This window comes from Procambarus clarkii, chromosome 25 (genome assembly GCF_040958095.1).
Source record: "Procambarus clarkii isolate CNS0578487 chromosome 25, FALCON_Pclarkii_2.0, whole genome shotgun sequence".
Taxonomy (NCBI): Eukaryota; Metazoa; Arthropoda; class Malacostraca; order Decapoda; family Cambaridae; genus Procambarus; species Procambarus clarkii.
The window spans coordinates 37,796,263-37,820,804 of NC_091174.1; positions in this window are offsets into that span (position 1 = coordinate 37,796,263).

A 24,542-nucleotide genomic window follows, 5' to 3' on the forward strand; every position below is an offset into this window, starting at 1 on the left:
TCTCCAAGTTCGAGGAGTCACTTGCCAAGGAATCGGAGGCAAAGAGACAGAGAAGAAAAGCCGGTAGCCAGGAAGACAGACCAGAACCGGACTTCGTTTGTGCTCGGTATGGGATGGACTGCCACTCTCGGATTGGCCTCATCAGTCACACCAGACGCTGCACCAGGATTGACAACTAGGGCGCAACTCTATAGTCTCTCGAGACTGAAGGATGCCTACTAGTCAGTGTCAACAGAGTATCAGCTGATTCTGTATTCACAAATAAATATAGATTACTATTAATAGAGACTGATTTAAATGAATATTATTATTTCTCATTAAAAGTTGAGGATGAATTAATGAGTCTTCAGTGAGAAGCCTGTGAGCTGCTCACTGAATGTATATATTATGTATATTTTCAACTATCTTGAGATGAATGAGGTTTTCTTGAGATGGTTTCGGGGCTTAGTGTCCCCCGCGATCCGGTCCTCGATCAGACCTCCACCCCCAGAAGCAGCCTGTGACAGCTTACTAACTCCTTGGTACCTATTTACTGCTAGGTAACAGGCGTATCAGGGTGAAAGAAACTCTGCCCATTGTTTCTCGCTGGCGCCCGGGATCGAACCCTGGACCACAGCATCGTGCATCCAGTGTTCTATCCGCTCAGCCACCGGCTCCCTATTACAAGATACTTGAAATAGGAAGCTAGTAATAGTGACCTTGTAGCTAGCTACAAGTCACAATGCCTAAGCTAGTAATCTCATTGTCGACTCAGAGTCTTCCTTGATTTTAATGAATAAACACATTCAGTTCTTTAATGTTAAATACAATTTAACTAGGTTAGCAACTTATACTATTAGTCTAAAATGATTACTACACCACCATGCAAACTTAAGCCAAATTTAATTCTGCCTAAGTGTAGACAATTCCTCATTTAAGTTTGAGGTGATCATGATGCTTCAGTGTTTAATTATTGTCTAGTAACTCAACAGTAACAAGTCACAGTGACCTCACTGTAGTTTCAAAGTCACATTGATCTTTAGTGACACAATGATTAATACTTTATATTCTTAATTTATGTATAGCAATGTAAAATAAAACCTTATAATGTATTTTCCTTCTGCCTAATTGCAGATCATAGCTTACTACCATTGAGAATATTTTTTGAGTTTGCAGAATAATTCAGTGACAAGGTAATTCAACCATTACACGTCATAGTGACAAAATCATTGATGCTGCTGTAGACTTTAGAGAGTTATTGATTTTAGATGACTGAACAAATTAATATTTTCAACATTTAATTTATGTTCCCATAAAGACTTAGAGTCACATCTGTTACAATGATACGGGACATCTGTTCTCCACACACTAACGTACTAACTTACTAACATGTAAGTAATGAATATAACTTCAGGGAAGAGGAACAGGTACGTAAGTCCTAAACATTGAATTGCAACCTGTGTTTTATTTCCAGGAATTATGTTGGAAATTTCCAACACTTTATTACTACTATTAAGCACCTTATGAAACTATTCTTGTTCGGTTTAATATAATTTACTAACTCTACTAACACATAGCTTAGCAATAATGAGTTTAGTTTATAAACGCATAATATTGTCTCATTTCCCCAAAAATTCTAGTCAGGTGTTGTATCAGCCCTCTTGATGATAAGCAAAATATTTACATTTAAAAGAATTATCTGAAGTTCCTTTATTTCGTATTCTTTAATGAGAATTATTATTTAATAACTCTATTGTCACGAATATGCTCAGTGAGTTACAGTTGATAATATGTTTATCTTCGTTTTCATCTACAATGTTTATTAGCTGGTAATAATTTATGCAATTACGAATTGTTATTTTTGCGCATTCATAGATAACAGACTTTCTATACAGCGCTCTCTCATATTGAACAACGTTCATCTATTTATTATGAAATGAGAATATATAAATTGTCAAATAAGACAATTAATTTTGTACAGTTTCTGATACACCTTTGTTCCAATAATTCGGGAAATTAAATCAATCATAGAGAATTAAACGTGCCGTAGCACCATTGCGCATGCACAATATTTTAATGTACATGTTACCTTCATGTGAAAATAAACAAATACATTTTAATTTTTATCAAATTTGTTTTTGTTCTGACCATTTATGACTAGTCATAATGGGAAGAAGAAAAGAAGACTGGAAGAAATGGGAAGAAGAAAAGAAGACACCATATTTTGAGGAGAGTGTCCGGAACTGGCCACCCAATCCTCTTCATAGAGAGCCATCCGCGCACTTACGGACGCCAACTAAATGAAGTAGCTTCTTTACTTCACAGACACCGTGACCAGCACATTAGTTTGTTCCTTATTTCGTTTTTTCTAGCTAATTAAACTTTTATATAGAACAATGAGTCGTTAGGATGCGGGACCACAACACCAAACCCGTGAGTCGTTTTCCCCTCAGCTATTCACATTAATTTCTATGAATACTTGAGGAATGATATCTTCTCCAATAGATTTTATATATGAATCGTCTTTCAGGTTTAGTACCAACGCAAGCGAGATGATATCTTTCACGACGATCATTTGTTCCTGGAGTAACACGTTCTAGCAAGATGCATAGTGACGAGTTTACGAGCATATGGGACGCATACTACTATTTCTACTTACAGCTAAGCTGTCAATGTTGTTTGTAGTTAGTTTTAAGTAGTATCAATTGATTCAATAATAACATATGTCTATTATTATTTATCCATGAGATTTATATTTAATGCGCATTAGTATCTCATAATTTTTTACTTGAAATGCATTAATTTCTCTGTACTAATCAAGCCCCCAAAGTGTGTGGAGGGATTTGGCTCTATATTTATAGTAAACTACAGTTGATTATTCTATAATAATAAATTTCATTACATTGCTAATAAGATATCCATAGGCACTGGTTCTCCAATTTTATTTCCTTTTTCTAAAGGATGGTCCTTCGAATAATTTATGAGATTTATTATCATTATTTAAGACCCAGATTTCCCCACATCTTTTTTGGTCGGTTTCGAACCGGATAAACCAGAAATAATATTCAAATATGAATTACTGATTTACATAACCAGTATAAATTTATATTATATTTTATAGACCAGTTTAACAGGTATAATTAGAAGAATATAGCCAGAAGCTAGGTTATCTACAATCCATTAATCATTTACTAACCCTGATAACATTGTTATCTTTAATTAGGAAATACTGTCAGGTGTTTTGAAATAATCATTAGAATTCACAGCAGCATACCTGCCACATATATAGAATTATTTGATTGTTGCCGCCAGAGGCGGCTAGTTTATTGTGCACCCCATACCCATCCTGTGAGCGGTAGCGCAAAATGCATTACAGAGGGCACAACAGGTTTTTATCAGACCTCACCTTAGATTACAAAAACAAATTCATCTATTCTTCACACCTTAAGTTATAATGTCAGCTAGTTACAGAGAAAGTGCTATTTCAAGAGCTATACATTTTCAGTAAGTCATTATACATTATGGTAGGTCTTCTCGCTAATTCATAATAGTTTGACCAATGGAGATAGTCATAGGGTAGCTTATGTTTATTATTAGTCTTCACAATATACTACTTGTTTCTTTATCTCATATGTCGTTTATGTACTAGAAGTGAAATATGGATACAGTGCAAGGATTTCAGGTAATATATCCATGGTAATAAGATAGGTTGCCATATCATACAGAGTTAGCTTAGACCTATCTCTAAATGGCTCAATTTTACTACAATCCAACATATAGTGTTCGAGTGTGTGTTCCTGTCTTTGTCCACACACTTTACACTTTACTTCATCTATATCCCTATACAAGCCGAACTGCCAGAGATACTTGTAGCCAAGTCTAATACGAGCTGTGACAACATCTGCTAGTCTAATTACTTTGTTACATGCCCCATACACATGTTTTACTTCACACATTTCATTGTGACGAACAGTGGACCTGCCAGTTCCAGTTTGCACAGTTCTACTTTCTTCAAATCCATCCAGGAGTTCTTGTCTAATGACACTTTTAAGGGACCTATTTGATAACTCAAGACTCCGTTCAATACTGTCTTTATTTACTGCAGCCTTAGCAAGGGCGTCAACTTTGTCATGTTCCTGCAGGCCAATGTCAGAAGGTATCCACAACATTTTTATATATATACCCTCTTGCTAAGTATTCTTATATATCTACGTCTAGCTTCCAAGACGAGCACGTTATTACTTGAATGCAAACTGTTTATTGCTCGTAGTGAGGAAAGGGAGTCGGAAATAGTTAAGCTGTCTACTTCAGTGTTATCAATAATTTCGAGTGCTACCAGTATTGCTATCAACTCGGCTTGCATTGTGGATGCCCAGTTACTAGTTCGGATATTCCTTTGAATTGTGCTGCCATCGGGCTGATGAGCAATAACATCACTTCCTGCCCTCCCTGTAGCTGTATTAAGTGAACCGTCAGTGTATATGGTCTGTGCTATGTTGTTTTCCTCTTGTATATTGTGAATGTGTTCTATGGTGCTTAATTTAGCAGCAAGCAGAGCATGGGGGTTGTTTGTGATTAGTTTCTTGGTGGGGTATGCAGGGGTCAGGATGTCAAAAGGTACTATCTGCCAGGGTGGAAGGAAGTGCTGTACTCTTTCATCTGTATATACATCGTGCAGTACCATCATTTTAATATGAGTGGCTGTTCTTTGAATCCATTTAGACTCGCTGGTTCCGTTTCATATGTGTTCTAACAGTTCAACTGACACAATGTTGTTTATGTTATCACACAGAAGCTTTAGTCCCATCATAAGATTAATTTCAAATATTCTGTCTCGAATGCTAAGTATATTTAATTCTTTCCGCATGTTGAGAACTTTAGTAGTTATAGGACAACTAAGTATAATTTTGAGTGCTTCATTTTACATTTTTTTCAGTCTATCAATATTTTTGCCATTTTGCAGGACCAAAGCTGGTACATGATTGTCTATCTAGAGACCTTATATATGCTAAATACATCATTTTTGCAATTCTAATATTAACACCGGGCAGTAAAATACCTGCCATACACATATATAATCACCTATATATGCTCTATATAAATCAAAAACTATACAATGCCAAAACATAGCACTATATGTATACCCATATCTGCACTTCATTTACTATTTTATGTCAACCCACAGAAGTAGGATATCTTTAAACTGGAATTGTACTAAAGTGTGTACAAATCTAGCCTAAACTATTTAGCTACATCATTAGGTAGTTAAATTTCTAACTAGTACTGTCTTAGACAGTACCAGTGTATTACTATTTAATGTTGTGCAAACCCTAAGTAGGGTGAATTTCTTATTTTTCACAATTGTGTACCTATATTTCATTTTATTTGTTAATTTATTCACCTTTGAGTGCTACTAAGTGTCGCTATACCAACTGATGGTGATATTGATGCCCTGAGTATCTGATGTCGAATCAAATCTTGGCGATATTTTATCGTGGAGGCTAGGTTTCTTGCTGCTGGGCCGTGCGTTTTTATATTAGTATATTTTGGTAGCAGTCATTCTTGTAAACATATGTTGTTGAATATGACCGAAAAGGTAAGATCAATAATTCTAACACGAATCTTCTCAATATTTCTTATGTTTTTCTTCACTGTCGGTGGTAATAAAAATAACAATTCTCCGAAATTCATTTATTAATTGTCTCGGCAGGGCAGAAAATGAGATCAAAGACAGCAAAACGCAACTACTCCACGCTACAAACCAATGGAGGAACAGCAACATCGACGAAGACCTCCGTACTCGCATCGACCAACACCTCGACATCCTCACAGATCGACATCACCACAGCACCGAAATCAGGATCATCAAAAACTGACAACATTAATTGGAGGACCTATGGCGATTCCACAACCCAGAGATGGCTTCTTAAACCTTGCTGGAATCGACCTCACTGAGGACCAAATTACTCTCTAGAATCTGGGTATAAACTGTTACGTTATGTTCAGATCGAGTGAAATGGCCCGGAAAATGGAGTTGGAGATCCTATTGGACGATATATTCGACCTCGAGAAGCAAAATAAGGTGACCACTAAAGACACCTTGCAAACAGAACTTATTGCAGAAGGAGGAAAGTTTCGAGGTAACTACAGAAGCACCATACTGTCCCCCGAGCTCAAAGTGGCAGCTAAGAGCCTTCGTGAGAACAAGGAGGTAGTCGTCAGGAGAGGTGACAAGTCTTCAATATACGTCATTCTTAAAAAAGACGAATATCTGGAGAAAATGAGCCTCATACTCTCTGACCAAACTAAATTCCAAAGGGTAACGAAGGACACTACAGCCGAATTGAAAATAAAGGTAAAGAGATTGATCGAAACTGTGAACCCAAGAAATCCGAACTCCACCTGCCAAAGATTATTGGGGAATACAAACCTGGGTATGCGTATGGAAATGTCAAGACACGCAAACCTAGAAACCCACTTCGGCCAATCATCATTAACCAAACCTCACCTAACCTATCATTAGCCAGATACCCTCACCCACGTACAGACTGGCAAAGCGACTCAACGACTTGCTGACTCCTTATGTACCTTGTGCTTTCAGCCTGAAGTCTCCAAAGGAATTTGTTGGCTTACTGCGGGGAACACAAGCCGCAGGGATAAGAGCCTCGTTGGACGTAGAATCTCTTTTTACCAACGTACCTGTGGATGAAACAGTCGGGATGATAGCGGACAGAGTGTATCGTGATCCGGCCTGTACTCCTCTTGACATACCAGAAAACATTCTAAGGAAACTACTCCAAGCTTGTACTAAAGAGGCGCCCTTCTTGAGCTCGGATGGGCACATGTATAAGCAAGTAGATGGGGTCACCATGGGCTCTCCCCTAGGTGTTTTTTTTTTGTAAACTTTTACATGGGTACCATCGAACAGAAGGTCTTAGTCCACATGAACTTGAAACCGGCCATATGCTCTAGGTATGTTGACGAAATTTTTACACAGGTACCTGATGTCAGACGTCTGCAGGAGCTGAAGGAGGAATTTGAGCAGAGCAGAGCGTTTCACTTACGAGATGGAGAAGGATGAGATGCTGCCCTTTCTAGATGTAACAGTCATGGAAAAGAGCGGAGGTTTCCACACTGCAGTCTACACTAAGGAAACGAACATAGGAATGTGCCTAAATGCCAACAGCGACTGCCCAGACAGGTACAAGAGGAGTGTTGTTAACGCATATGTCGACCGTGCTCTCAGCCACAGCTCAGAATGGAAGCAAGTCGACGAAGAACTCTGTAGGGTAAGGCAGGTTCTAGTCAACAACGGCTTCTCCAATGGTTTCGTCGAAGACATCATAAGAAGGAAAGTGAAACGCCATGCAACCTCTGAAGAGACAACTAACACAACACCTATACCCCCTATTAGACTATTTTACAGGAACTTCTTTTCCACAGCTCATAAAACGGAGGAAAGGGTCCTGAAAGATTTTGTTAATAGAAACGTTATCCCTACAGACAAAAATCAGAGGATACAACTGACGATTTACTATAAAACCAGAAAAACGGCCAGCCTACTCATGAGAAACTCTCCAGACACAAAGCAGAACGCTTTAAAAGAGACCAACGTCGTCTATGCCTTCAAATGCCCACTTGGGGACTGTAAGCTCCAAAAAACCCAGTATATAGGCAAGACAACAACATCTCTTTCCAGGCGTTTAACGATGCATAAGCAACAGGGCTCCATTAAGGAACATATATTCTCTTCCCACAACCAAACCATCGCCAGAGAAATCCTAGTAAACAACACAGAAATCATCGATAGATACAGCGATAGCAGCGGCTTGACGTTTGCGAGGCACTGCACATTAAGAAGTCAACACCAGCAATCAACAGCCAATTAATGCACAACTATATTCTACCCACCTCAAGACTCCGCTCCAATATAGAAGCATCAAGAAATATGGACCAATAGGCTTTCTACAATCACTTCCATTTCAATACCCATTGTTTCGTGTCCTGTCTTGTGTTGATGAAATTAATACCCTATTAAATACCACCTCACCCCATCCACCTCACTCAAATGTAGATATAAACAAATCGGAGATATGTAAGTTCTATTCAGTTGTGTATGTGTAAAGTCTTTGAAAATGTAATAAGTTTTACGAAACGCGCTCAAGTGTCGCGTCAGACTAGAAATAAAAATGAATTTTAGAGAATTGATTTTTAAATTACCTTTACAGTGAAAAGAAATGTACGAAAGATTGAGAAAATTCGTGTTAGAATTATTAATCTTACTTTTTCGGTCATATTTAATAATATATGTCTACAGGAAAGACTGCTACCAAAATATACTAATATATATATATATATATATATATATATATATATATATATATATATATATATATATATATATATATATATATATATATATATATATACATATATATATATATATATACATATACATATATATATTCATATATATATATATATACATATATATATATATATATATATATATATATATATATATATATATATATATATATATATTCATATATACATATATATATATATATATGTGAACAAGCCTGAATGGTCCCCAGGACTATATGCGAATGAAAACTCACACCCCAGAAGTGACTCGAACCCATACTCCCAGGAGCAACGCAACTGGTAACTACAGGGCGCCTTAATCCACTTGACCATCACGGCCGTCAAAAGGAAGTGATAGCCGAGGCTATTTGAGCCACTTCCCCGACGGCAACTCGGATGGTAATCTTGGGCATAGCATTTCACCAAATCACCTCATTCTTTGGGGCACACGTGAGGAACACATTTTGTGTTCCTCACATGTATATATATATATATATATGACAATGTCAGACCACGGAGGAAAAATGAAACAGGAAATTTCCTTAAGTACTTTCGTATATTAAATACATCTTCAGAAGGTCATTTTACAGATCGAGTGATGGGTATAAATAGGCAGGAAGGAGTGGTGAAGTAAGGTGAGGTACAATACTTGGACAACGCAGAAGGCCCATTGGCCCATCAGATGCACCCAATTGGCACATCCGATGTAGCACAATGGCCCATCTGATACAGCAGACATACAAGCATAATATATAGGTAATTATAACATAAAGAAATAAATATATACAATAAATTAGTGAGACAAATGTTTTTCAATGATTCTACTTAAATCGCCCTTTAGCTGAACTATTAGAAATGGATCTAAGTTATATAGACCACTGCTAATATTCAAATTACTTTCTTTGGTGATCTGTATCAAAGCAGATTCAATTATGTTTCTGTTATAGGTGCTTTTACAATTTGTTATTGAAGAAGCACTCTCCCAATCAATTTGGTGAGCTTTTTCTGACAAATGCACAAACAAAGCATTAGACAATTGGCCATGTTTTACAGAGTATTTATGTTGCGATATTCTACATTTTAAATCTTTAGATGTTTGCCCGACATAGAACTTATTACATTCCTTACAAGGTATTTTATAAATGACGCAATTATCACTACGAGGGCTGTTCCTTACTAATAGCTTACCAACAGTGTTTTCGTAGCTAAACATTACATCTATATTAAAAATATTTATTTCTTTATGTTATAATTACCTATATATTATGCTTGTATGTCTGCTGTATCAGATGGGCCATTGTGCTACATCGGATGTGCCAATTGGGTGCATCTGATGGGCCAATGGGCCTTCTGCGTTGTCCAAGTATTGTACCTCACCTTACTTCACCACTCCTTCCTGCCTATTTATACCCATCACTCGATCTGTAAAATGACCTTCTGAAGATGTATTTAATATACGAAAGTACTTAAGGAAATTTCCTGTTTCATTTTTTTCCTCCGTGGTCTGACATTGTCACATTCTTAATCACGTGTTTATTTTCGTGATATACACACATATATATATATATATATATATATATATATATATATATATATATATATATATATATATATATATATATATATATATATATATATATATATATATATATATATATATATATATATATTAAATATGACCGAAAAAGTAAGATTAATAATTCTAACACGAATTTTCTCAATCTTTCGTACATTTCTTTTCACTGTTGGTGGTAATTCAAAAATCAATTCTCCAAAATTCATTTTTATTTCTAGTCTGACGCGACACTTGAGCGCATTTCGTAAAACTTATTACATTTTCAGAGACTTTAGTTTACACATACACAACTGAATAGAACTTACACATCTCCGATTTGTTTATATCTACATTTGAGTGAGATGGATGGGGTGAGGTGGTATTAATAGGGCATTAATTTCATCAACACAAGACAGAACACGAAACAATGGGTATTGAATGGAAGTGATTGTAGAAAGCCTATTGGTCCATATTTCTTGATGCTTCTATATTGGAGCGGAGTCTTGAGGTGGGTAGAATATAGTTGTGCATTAATTGGCTGTTGATTGCTGGTGTTGACTTTTTAATGTGTAGTGCCTCGCAAACGTCAAGCCGCCTGCTATCGCTGTATCTATCGATGATTTCTGTGTTGTTTACTAGGATTTCTCTGGCGATGGTTTGGTTGTGGGAAGAGATTATATGTTCCTTAATGGAGCCCTGTTGCTTATGCATCGTTAAACGCCTAGAAAGAGATGTTGTTGTCTTGCCTGTATACTGGGTTTTTTGGAGCTTACAGTCCCCAAGAGGGCATTTGAAGGCATAGACGACGTTGGTCTCTTTTAAAGCGTTCTGCTTTGTGTCTGGAGAGTTTCTCATGAGTAGGCTGGCCGTTTTTCTGGTTTTATAGTAAATCGTCAGTTGTATCCTCTGATTTTTGTCTGTAGGGATAACGTTTCTATTAACAATATCTTTCAGGACCCTTTCCTCCGTTTTATGAGCTGTGGAAAAGAAGTTCCTGTAAAATAGTCTAATAGGGGGTATAGGTGTTGTGTTAGTTGTGTAACGCATATGTCGACCATGCTCTCAGCCACAGCTCAGAATGGAAGCAAGTCGACGAAGAACTCTGTAGGGTAAGGCAAGTCCTAGTCAACAACGGCTTCTCCAATGGTTTCGTCGAAGACATCATAAGAAGGAAAGTGAAACGCCATGCAACCTCTGAAGAGACAACTAACACAACACCTATATCCCCTATTAGACTATTTTACAGGAACTTCTTTTCCACAGCGCATAAAACGGAGGAAAGGGTCCTGAAAGATTCCTACCCATGAATACATGAACAAAATTAGCGACATCCTAAGTGACGACTCCAAATTTCAACGAATCACGAGGAACCCCGTAGAAGACCTTAAGCGGAAAGTAAACAAAACAATTACAGCAATCAACGCAAAGAAAGGTAGTGTGCATTTCAATAAACTTCAAGGCGACTATGGCTTAGGATATGCCTACGGCAATGTTAAGACGCGTAAACCAGGTAACCCACTACGCCCTATAATCAGCCAAATACCAAGTCCAACTTATCACCTGGCAAAGAAACTCAATGAACTCCTAACTCCATACACTCCAAGTAAATTTAGTCTACAATCATCAGCAGATTTCCTAGAATTGATCAAATCTACCCAGCCCGATGGAATCATCGCTTCCCTGGACGTTGAATCCCTTTTTACCAACGTCCCAGTCGACACAACCATAGGAATGATACTGGACAGAGTATACAGAGACGAGAGCACCCCCAAATTAGACATACCTGAGCCACACTTGAAAAGTCTTCTCGAAGCATGTACAAAGGAAGCCCCTTTCATCAGTCCACAAGGAGACATGTATTTACAAATAGACGGAGTAGCAATGGGCTCCCCCTTAGGAGTTTTATTTGCTAATTTTTATATGGGAACCATCGAAGATAGGGTCTTCAGTAGCAGACAAAAACCAACTGTATACTGCCGTTATGTAGATGACATATTCGTAATAGTAAAAGACTCAGATGAACTAATTGACCTAAAAAGACACCTAGAGAGAGAGTCAGTACTCCGATTTACACATGAAAATAGTGAAAATAACAGTCTGCCATTCTTGGATGTACTAATAACAAAAACAGGAACCTCTTTAAGCACCAACGTATATACCAAGCCCACCAACATAGGATTATGCCTGAACGGTAGAAGTGAGTGCCCCCAAAGATACAAAGCCAGTGTTCTCAATGCTTATATTCGTCGAGCGCTTACCCACTGCTCTGAATGGAGCAACGTGAGTAGAGAGTTTGAAAGAGTAACTCAGGTATTGGTGAACAACGGATATAGCAACGCGGAAATAAACGCTGCTATAAGAAGACACTTGGACCGTTGGTATAATTCAGAACCTAGAACAGAAACCACAACACCCCCAATGAAATTATATTACAAATCAACCATGCACAGTGAACATATAAAAGAGGAAAGAATAATGAAAGAAATAATCCGTAAAGGAGTAAAAAGCACTACTCCTAACCAAAACATAAACCTGATAATATTCTACAAAACCAAGAAGACTTCCGAACTCCTTATCAAAAACAGCCCGAAGCCGACGGAGAACCCTCTACAGCAGTCAAGCGTTGTATACATGTACACTTGCCCCCACGAAGGATGTAACCTTCAATGTAAGTACATAGGTATGACGTCGACCAAGCTGACGAGGCGTTTGACATGCCATCTTCAATCTGGTGCCCCTAGGAATCACATGAGACAAGCCCATGACATTACTCTAACAAGAGAAATGTTGAACAAGAATACTTGCATAATAGACAAAACCCAAGATTCAAGAAGATTACAAATTCTTGAGGCAATTCACATAAGAAGAGAGCGACCTACCATGAACACCCAAATCACGGAACTATTTACTCTACCCACCATGAGAGTAAGGACAAGACAAGAACATATCGATGCCAACACAGAAGACAATGTCCAACATAACAGGCCAATTACACTGGATTAATCTTTGTGTTTAGATAGGAGATGCCTCGTATGGGCCAATAAGCCTTCTGCAGCCCCTATGTTTATCCCTTATGTATCCCCCATGTTTTCACCTTCATTGTATTATCACCTGACCTAATGCGGGTATAAAATCAACTAGTATTGTAAGATCTGTTCACTTGAGAATGAACCATGGAGGTTCGAAACGTCGTGCAAATTATACAAATAAGTGTAATACACTCTATAGTAAATCACTTCTTTTCTTCACCTTAAAAGTACGAAAATGAGTTTTGGAGAACTCCTATTTCAATTAAGCCCTGATGCTAAGAAAATAGTTAGAGGGATAGAAGCCCTAAACCAGAAAATAATAAATACAGAATATGCGGTCATAATCAATGAAACATGTTTGAAAGAAAACCTGCTGCCAGTATACACCAATATATACATATGTATATATATATATATATATATATATATATATATATATATATATATATATATATATATATATATATATATATATATAAAACATATATGTATATGTATATGACAGTGTCAGACCACGGAGGAAAATTGAAACAGGAATTTCCATAAGTACTTTCGTATATTAATACATCCTCAGAAGGAGTGGTTTTACAGGTCAAGTAATGGACATATATTGGCAGGAGAGAGTGGTGGAGTGAGGTGAGGTACAATAACAAATGAATGGGAATTAGTTGGACACAAATATGAGCCGCACAAAAACTGCAGAAAGCCTATATATACTATTAGCCCATACGGTGCAGCTCCTATTCATACCCACCAACAGGCCCACACATGGATAATAATAGCATAAGATAGTAAATATTTACAATGAATTAGTGAGACAAATGTGTTTCAATGATCCTACTCAAATCGCCCTCTAATTGATTTATTAAAAATGGATCTAAGTTATATAAATCACTGCTAATGTTCAAATTACTTTCTTTTGTGATCTGTATCAAAGCAGATTGAATTATGTTTCTGTTATAAGTGCTTTTACAATTCGTTATTGAAGAAGCCATCTCCCAATCAATTTGGTGAGCATCTTCTGACGCCCAAATAATTTCTTATATATTACTTTTTGGATATGATGGCATCTTTACGTTCTGGTCTTGTTCTTTCTCTCATTGTGAGTAGAGTAAATAGTTCCGAAATTTGGGTATTCATGGTAGATTGTTCTATTTTTATGTGGACTGCTTCAAGAATTTGTAATCTACTTACATCTTGGGTTTTGTCTATTATACAAGTATTTTTATTCAACATTTCTCTTGTTATGTTGATGTCATGGGCTTGTCTCGTATGATTTCTGGGGGCACCGGATTGAAGATGACAGGTCAAACGCCTCGTCAGCTTGGTCGACGTCATGCCTATGTACTTAGATTGAACGTTACATCCTTCATGGGCACAAGTGTACATGTTAGTTCGGGGTCACCCACTTTAAGACCCCAAACCAAGACAGAAGCAAGAAGATAAAACACACAATGTACCCATTGATTCAGGTGTTCATCTCAATCATGTCCTACCAACAGTTCACCCCAGACTAATATATTTTTATATAATAACTTTTAAGGATTATGACTGACCTAGATCACTTGGAATGATCTGCCGGTAAATATCTTGAAGCTTCGCTGGCCGCATACGCCTAGGACAGAGAAAATCACAAACTATAGTATATGTATTTATCATTTGTATTTATTAATTTTATTTATTTGTTTAGAGTGCATTTATCCAGATATTATATGAATAATTAGTCATAAAATCCTCTGAACGCTTGTCACTAATATAAACAAACCCATAAGCTGGGAGAAACAAAAGGCATAAATATTCTGTACTTGTAATGTTCTCAGTGTAGAGATGCATTTTAAAGTTGATTAAGAACAAGGAACTAATCCAGTACATCTATTTAAAAAAAATCCAATTAGAGTTTCTATTATTTAAAAACATTTTCAGCTTGTAAGCATTATAAGTTATGGCAGAGAACACAGACACAGCTGCTGATAAATGGGACGTGAGGTTAGATCAAACCCCATGTGTGAGGAGCACAGAGCCAGTTACTTGTAAAAGGCACATGAGGGAAGATCCAGACCCACGATAAGGACACACACACACACACAGTAGTGTGTGTGAGTAGTAGTCTGCTGCCGGTGAGAGATATATGTGTTAGTGAGGTCCGCGGAGATTCGTCAAATACTCTGGACATTGAAGGAGTATAGAGGCTAGATCATAGTATTTGGCCTCTCGCAATGTGTAGCAAGCAGGGTGCAATGTAGCATAGGTAAATCGCAAGCGATGAGCGAAGAAACTAAAGTGAAGCTAGTGACATCACCGGTGCATATACAGTGTGGAGAACTGGGTGGAGCAACATGACCTGACAGCCAGCGTGGGACGACCCGCCGTGGAACTGCCTGGTTGTGCTTGTTGGGTGGTGACTGGTAAGTCCCCCTCTCTCTGAAGTCTCCAACAGTGTGCAAGGTTTATATAATATCATATAGTAGTCACATATAATGCATTTCATTCGATAATAGAATAGTAATCTTAATAGATTGATAGCGAATGAGGTAGTAATCTCACTGTGAGCACAATGAGACCTGAATTGTTCTCTGTGTGTAGGGATTAACAAGTGAGGGTAACACCGCACCCCCCCCTCCCCCCTTCCCCTTACACGTCAACTTGACACCATAGAAAATGTGACGTACATTCTCCCTAACCCCCCCCCCAACCCCACCTCAACCCCCCCCCCCCTCTCTCTCTCTCTCTCTCTCTCTCTCTCTCTCTCTCTCTCTCTCTCTCTCTCTCTCTCTCTCTCTCTCTCTCTCTCTCTCTCTCTCTCTCTCTCACTCTCTCTCTCACTCTCTCTCTCTCACTCTCTCTCTCTCTCTCTCTCTCTCTCTCTCTCTCTCTCTCTCTCTCTCTCTCTCTCTCTCTCTCTCTCTCTCTCTCTCTCTCTCTCTCTCTCTCTCTCTCTCTCTCTCTCTCTCCTCTCTCTCTCTCTCTCTCTCTCTCTCTCTCTCTCTCTCTCTCTCTCTCTCTCTCTCTCTCTCTCCTCTCTCTCTCTCTCTCTCTCTCTCTCTCTCTCTCTCTCTCTCTCTCTCTCTCTCTCTCTCTCTCTCTCTCTCCTCTCTCTCTCTCTCTCTCTCTCTCTCTCTCTCTCTCTCTCTCTCTCTCTCTCTCTCTCTCTCTCTCTCTCTCTCTCTCTCTCTCTCTCTCTCTCTCTCTCTCTCTCTCTCTCTCTCTCTCTCACTCTCTCTCTCTCTCTCTCTCTCTCTCTCTCTCTCTCTCTCTCTCTCTCTCTCTCTCTCTCTCTCTCTCTCTCTCTCTCTCTCTCTCTCTCTCACTCTCTCTCTCTCTCTCTCTCTCTCTCTCTCTCTCTCCTCTCTCTCTCTCTCTCTCTCTCTCTCTCTCTCTCTCTCTCTCTCTCTCTCTCTCTCTCTCTCTCTCTCTCTCTCTCTCTCTCTCTCTCTCTCTCTCTCTCTCTCTCTCTCTCTCTCTCTCTCTCTCTCTCTCTCTCTCTCTCTCTCTCTCTCTCTCTCTCTCTCTCTCTCTCTCTCTCTCTCTCTCTCTCTCTCTCTCTCTCTCTCTCTCTCTCTCTCACTCTCTCTCTCTCTCTCTCACTCTCTCTCTCTCTCTCACTCTCTCTCTCTCTCTCTCTCTCTCTCTCTCTCTCTCTCTCTCTCTCTCTCTCTCTCTCTCTCTCTCACTCTCTCTCTCTCTCTCACTCTCTCTCTCTCTCTCTGCCCCCCCCCCTTGTCTAACCCTATCGAAAAATATCAGGGAAAGAGACAAGATGGCAGGAGGACGCACCAGGGACACAGGGTGCGTCCTCCCTGGGTGCGTATTTGTCACAGTGACCAAATGAAGGAAATGTTTGCCCTTGTTTTGGAGGAATTCAGAAGGGAGATGCATGAAATGAGGATTACAAGTAGCAACCTGCAAAGTGAGCTAACATTAGTAAGGGAGGAGATCAAATCCCTTAAAGAGAACAATAAAGAGGCTGAGCATCAGATTATCATCCAATGGGAAGGTGGATATGTTGCATTGGAAGGAAATGCCTCTGTACCTGACACATTTGCTGAAATACTGAGAAAGATCTCAGAAGCAATGGACACAGTAAGGGAGGTTGCCATGCAAGCAGCTACCTCACAGGAAGCAGCAAGGTGCACCAGTCAGCTGCTGGAAAGAAAAAGATCAGTGGTAGTTGTAGGCATCACAGAACAGGAAGGATCCAATAGTCAGGAATGAAATAGCAAGGACAGAGAGGCAGTACATGGGAGACTGAAAGGGTTACAGATGGAAGGGGCTGAACAAAACATTGAGAAGGTTTTTAGGTTGGGCTGGTTCAAGGACAAGAAATAAGGACAGAAACCGACTGGTAAAAGTGGTGTTTACAAATGAGACCACAAAGGAGATTATTCTAGAAAGGAAGAGTCATCTGCAGTATGTGGAGGAATACAAAAAAGTATTCCTCCAGAGGGACAGGACGAAGGAGGAGAGAGCCAGGGCAGCAGAGGCAAGGAGGAAGCGCAGGGAGAGAGGAGTAAACCAGGAAATCACAGCCCACAACACAATAGCCCCAGAGACAAGAAGGGAATCCACAACCAGCATCCCAGCATCACCAGAGGTGAGGGCAACACCACCACCCACCTCTTCATAGAAACCCGCCCTTCCCACTCACCCTACCTGCCCCCCACTCAAATGCTACTCCAACCCTCCCTCCACCCCCCCTCACCCCCATTCCGACCCCTGTCACCTGTGCCTCATGCCCACCATATCCTCCCTCCTGCCTTCTACCCCCTGTCCCCCCCCTCCCCTTCATCCCATACCCTCCCTATCCTTCCTACCCCCTCACCCCGTATCCTCCACGTCCCCCCCTATCTCCTTACCCCATACCCTACCTATCCCCCTCTTCCCTTGAACCCCCACCCCCCACCCCAAAATCCTCTGAGACCCTGCAAACCTCACAGACCTTCACACCCAGGGAATAGCTTCCCCCACCGGCAGAACACTAACCATGAAGGGGACAAGAAAATGAACAGATGAAAGTGAGCTTCAAGGCAATGTACACTAACAAAGATGGGATTACAAATAAAACAAATGAACTCGGAGAATGAGCACTAGAAGAAAACCCAGACAGAATAGCACTTACAGAAACAAAGCTAACAAAGACCTTAACAAATGCAGTGTTTCCACAGGACTACTTTGTAGTGAGGAAAGAGAGAGAAGGGAGAGGAGGAGGTGGTGTAGCTTTGCTGATAAGAAAAGGTAGGAGTTTTGAAGAAATGGTTAATCTGGGATGTGAAGGTTTCAGTGACTACATATCAGGAACCATAGCAACTGAAAGACAGAAAATTATAGTAGTAGTCATATATAACCCCCCACCAAACGACAAAAGACCCAGACAGGAATATGATGGAAACAACATGGCCACCACCAATAAAATATATAGAGCAGCTTCTGTTGCTAACAAAAATGGATCTGGACTACTAATCATGGGAGACTTCAACCACGGGAAGATAAATTGGGAGAACAGAGATCCACATGGAGGACCAGACACATGGTGAGCTAAGCTACTGGACGTGACAACAAGAAACTTTCTTAGTCAACACGGCAGGGGACCGACAAGAATGAGAGGAGAGGAGGATGAACCAGATTTCCTTGATCTGATATTTACCCTAAATGAGTCGGATATAAGGGAAGTTAAGTTGGAAGCCCCTTAGGAATGAGTGATCATAGTGTATTGAGCTTTGAGTACCTGGTTGAGCTAGGAATTATCTACCCCAAAAAAAGAACTGGGAAACAGAGGGCTGGCATTCCGAAAGGGAAACTATGAGGAGATAAATAAATTCCTAAGGGATATACCATGGGACACAGAACTCAGAACTAAGTCCGTACAAGACATGATGGACTATGTCATCCAAAAGTCTCAGGAGGCAGTAAACAGGTTTATCCCGGCCCGACAGGAAAAAACCGAGAAGCAAAAGAAGAATCCATGGTTTAATAGGAAATTTATGAAAACAAAGGAGCTGAACAAAAGGGCGTGGAGGAACTTCCTTAATAACAGAACACCAGAAAGTAGAGAGAGAGATATCAGAGAACCAGGAACGAGTATGTTCTTTTAATATGAGAAGAAAAGCTGAGAAAAGGTATGAAAATGATATAGCTAATAAAGTGAAGACCGAACCAAAGCTACTACATGGTCTCATCAGGAGGAAAACAACAGTGAAGGAACAGGTGATGAAACTTAGAACGGGTGAGGATAGGTACACAGAGAATGGAAAAGAGGTGTGTGAAGAACTCAACAAGAGGTTCCAGGAGGTCTTTACAATAGAACAAGGAGAGGTCACGGCGCTAGGAGAGGTGGCAGCAAACCAGGCGACCTTGGAAGGGATCGAAATTACAAGAGATGAGGTCAAGAGACACCTATTGGAGCTGGACGTGAGAAAGGCTGTTGGGCCCGACGGAATCTCACCATTGGTATTGAAAGAGTGTGCAGGAGCACTTTATTTGCCAATCTCCATAGTGTATAGTAGGTCATTGGAAACGGGAGATCTATCAGAAATATTTAAGACGGCTAATGTAGTCCCAATATACAAAAAGGGTGACAGACAAGAGGCACTGAAATACAGGCCAGTGTCTTTAACTTGTATACCATGCAAGGTGATGGAGAAGATTGTGACAAAAAACCTAGTAACACATTGAAGAGAAGGGACTTGACAACTCATCAACATGGGTTCAGGGAGGGTAAATCTTGCCTTACATGCTTATTAGAATTCTATGATCAGGTGACAAAGATTAAGCTAGAAAGAGAAGGATGGACGGACTGTATTTTTTTGGACTGTCGAAAAGCCTTTGACACAGTACTTCATAAAAGGCTTAAGCATAAGCTGGAGAAACAGGCAGTAGTAACTGCTAGGGCGCTTCAGTGGATAAGGGAGTATCTAAGCAATAGGAAGCAGAGAGTTACATAGAGAGGTGACACCTCAGAATGGCGTGAAGTCACCAGTGAAGTCCCACAGGGCTCTGTACTCGGACCTATTTTGTTTCTGATATACATAAATGATCTCCCAGAAGGTATAGACTCATTGCTCTCAATGTTTGATGACGACGCTAAAATTATAAGAAGGATTAAGACAGAGGAAGACAGCTTGAGGCTTCAAGAAGACCTAGACAAGCTGCAGGAATAGTTGAACAAATGGTTGTTAGAGTTTAACCCAAGCAAATGTAATGTAATGAAGATAGGTGTAGGGAGTAGGAGACCAGAATCAAGGTATCATTTGGGAGATGATATTCTTCAAGAGTCAGAGAGAGAGAGAGAGAAAGACCTGGGGGATGATATCATGCCAGACCTGTCCCCTGAAGCTCATATTAAGAGGATAACATTAGCGGCATATGTCCGGTTGGCTAACATAAGAACGGGCTTTAGAATCACGTGTAAGGAATCTTTCAGAACATTATATACCACATATGTCAGACCAATCCTGGAGAATGTGGCTCCAGCATGGAGTCCATATCTAGTCAAGCATAAGTCTAAACTGTAAAAGGTTCAAAGGTTTGCCACCAGACTAGTACCCGAACTGAGGGGGTATGAGCTACGAGGAGAGACTACGGGAATTAAACCTCACGTCACTGGGAGACAAAAGAGTTAGAGGGGACATGATCACCACATATAAGATTCTCAGAGGAATTGATAGGGCAGATAAAGACAGACTATTTAACACAAGGGGCACACGCACTAGGAGACACAGGTGGAAATTGAGTGCCCAAATGAGCCATAGAGATGTTAGAAAGATTTTTTTCAGTGTCAAAGTAGTAGACAAATGGAATGCATTAGGAAGTGATGTGGTGGATTCTGACTCCATACACAGCTTTAAGTGCAGTTATGATAGAGTCCAATAGGCTCAGGAAACTGTACATTAGTTGATTGACCGTTGAGAGGCGGGACCAAAGAGCCATTGCTCAACCCCCGCAAGCACAACTAGGTAAGTACAACTTAGCAGGTATACACACACACACACACACACACACACACACACACACACACACACACACACACACACACACACACACACACACACACACACACACACACAAACACACACACACACACACACACACACACACACACACACACACACACACACACACACACACACACACACACACACACACACACACACACACACACACATACACACATACACACACACACACACACACACACACACACACACACACACACACACACACACACACACACACACACACACACACACACACACACACACACACACACACAATGGAATGCATTAGGAAGTGATGTGGTGGAGGCTGACTCCATTCACAGTTTCAAATGTAGATATGATAGAGCCCAATAGGCTCAGGAATCTGTACACCAGTTGATTGACGGTTGAGAGGCGGGACCAAAGAGCCAGAGCTCAACCCCCGCAAGCACAATTAGGTGAGTACAATTAGGTGAGTACACACACACACACACACACAAACACAGGCTGTGAGGAGTTCAGAGACTACATTGCAGGCACCATAACAATGGGAGGACCAAGAATAGTAGTAGCAGTAATATACAACCCTCCACCAAATGACAGGAGACCCAGTCAAGAGTATGGAAACAACAACAAGGCAGTTAACACTATAATTGAGAGGGCAGCCTCTGCTGCCTGTAGAAATAGATCCCACCTGCTCATCATGGGCGACTTCAATCACGGAAAGATTGACTGGGAGAACAAGGAACCGCATGGAGGCGAGGATACGTGGAGAGCCAAACTATTGGAGGTGGTGACAAACAACTTTTTAACCCAGCATGTCGGAGAACCCACAAGGATGAGAGGCAATGACGAACCAGCGAGACTCGACCTAGTCTTCACTCTGAACGACTGCAACATAAGAGAAATCGGTTTTGAGGACCCAGTAGGAATGAGCGACCACAGTGTACTGGTGTTTGAGTACTTGATTGAAGAAGGGTTATTGAACTCGAGGAGGGATACCGAAACCAAAAGGTTAGCATACCGAAAGGGAAACTATGAGGGGATAAGAAAATTCCTAACAGATATAGCATGGGAAACAGAGCTCAGGGGAAAGACGGCCCAAGATATGATGGATTACATCACGCAGAAGTGCAAGGACGCAGCGAACAAGTTTGTCCCAGTCCAAAAGGAAAACAGAGAAATGAAGATGAGAAACCCATGGTTTAATCAAAGATGTAGGCTAGCTAAGCAGCAAAGTAAAAGGGCATGGAGAAACTATAGGAATAACAGGACACTGGAGAGCAGAGAAAGATACCAGAATGCCAGGAATGAATATGTCAGGATGAGAAGAGAGGCAGAAAGACAATACGAAAATGACATCGCAAGCAAGGCAAAGACTCAGCCTAAATTGTTGCATAGCCACATTAGGAGAAAAACAACAGTAAAGGAACAGGTTATGAGATTAAGGATAGGGGCGGAAGGATTCACTACAAATGACAAGGAAATGTGTGAGGAATTGAATAAGAAATTCCAGGAGGTCTTCACCTTAGAACAAGGAGAAATTCCAGAGGTAAGTGAGGGAATAGCTAACCAGGAACCACTGGAAGAGTTTGAGATTACCAGTGGGGAAGTAAGGAAGTGTTTACTAGAGTTGGACGTGACAAAGGCTATAGGCCCAGATGGAATCTCCCCTTGGATTCTAAAGGAAGGAGCAAGAGAACTGAGCCTACCACTCTCCATAGTGTATAACAAATCACTGGCAACAGGGGAACTGCCAGATATTTGGAAAACAGCTAACGTAGTCCCGATATACAAGAAAGGGGATAGACAGGAGGCACTGAACTACAGGCCAGTGTCCCTAACCTGCATACCATGCAAGCTGATGGAGAAGATTGTGCGAAAAAAACTAGTGGAGCATCTGGAGCGAAGGAACTTTGTAACACAGCATCAACATGGGTTCAGGGATGGCAGGTCCTGCCTCACAGGGTTACTTGAATTCTACGACCAGGCAACAAAAATAAGGCAAGAAAGAGAAGGGTGGGCAGACTGCATATTTTTGGATTGTCAGAAAGCCTTTGATACAGTCCCACACAAGAGGCTAGTGCGAAAGTTGGAGATGCAGGCTGGAGTGAGAGGGAAGGTACTCCGGTGGATAGAGGAATACCTAAGCAACAGGAGACAACGAGTCTGTGTGAGGGGTGAGGTCTCAGACTGGCGAGACGTCACAAGTGGAGTCCCGCAGGGGTCAGTCCTTGGACCTATACTGTTTCTGGTATATGTAAATGATCTCCCAGAGGGTATAGATTCGTTCCTCTCAATGTTTGCCGACGATGCAAAAATTATGAGGAGGATTGAAACAGAGGATGATAGTAGGAGGCTACAAGATGACCTGGATAGACTGAGTGAATGGTCCAACAAATGGCTGTTGAAGTTCAACCCGAGTAAATGCAAAGTAATGAAACTAGGAAGTGGAAACAGGAGGCCAGGCACAGGATACAGAATAGGAGATGAAGTACTTAATGAAACAGACAGAGAGAAAGATCTAGGAGTTGATATCACACCAAACCTGTCTCCTGAAGCCCACATAAAGAGAATAACGTCTGCGGCATATGCAAGGCTGGCTAACATCAGAACGGCGTTCAGGAACCTGTGTAAGGAATCATTCAGAATCTTGTACACCACATATGTAAGACCAATCCTGGAGTATGCGGCCCCAGCATGGAGCCCGTACCTTGTCAAGCACAAGACGAAGCTGGAAAAAGTCCAAAGGTATGCTACTAGACTAGTCCCAGAACTAAGAGGCATGAGTTATGAGGAAAGGCTGCGGGAAATGCACCTCACGACACTGGAAGACAGAAGAGTAAGGGGGGACATGATCACAACCTACAAAATCCTCAGGGGAATCGACCGGGTAAACAAGGATGAACTATTCAACACTGGAGGGACGCGAACAAGGGGACACAGGTGGAAGCTGAGTACCCAAATGAGCCACAGAGACGTTAGAAAGAACTTTTTCAGTGTCAGAGTAGTTAGTAAATGGAATGCATTAGGAAGTGATGTGGTGGAGGCTGACTCCATACACAGTTTCAAATGTAGATATGATAGAGCCCAATAGGCTCAGGAATCTGTACACCAGTTGATTGACGGTTGAGAGGCGGGACCAAAGAGCCAGAGCTCAACCCCCGCAAGCACAATTAGGTGAGTACAATTAGGTGAGTACACACACGTGAGAGGCAATGATGAACCAGCTAGGTTCGACTTGATATTCACCCTAAATGAGTTAGAAATAAGGGATGTCAAAGTTGCAGCCTCCATAGGAATGAGTGACCACAGTGTATTGACATTTGAGTACTTGGTGGAGGTACGGATAACCTATCCAAGGATGGGATCGGAAGGGAAAAGACTAAATTCCCAAAGAGGAAAATATGACGAGATGAGGAACTTCCTAAGGGGAATACCATGGGAGGTTATCTTGAGGTTATACAGAACTAAGAGACAAGACTGTACAGGACATAATGGATTATGTCACCCAGAAGTACCAGGAAGCTGCAGACAGGTTTATCCCGTTCCATAAATAGAAAAACGAAAAACAACAGAAAAATCCAAGGTTCAACCAGGAATGTAAGGTAGCAAAGCAACTGAGTAAAAGAACATGGAGAA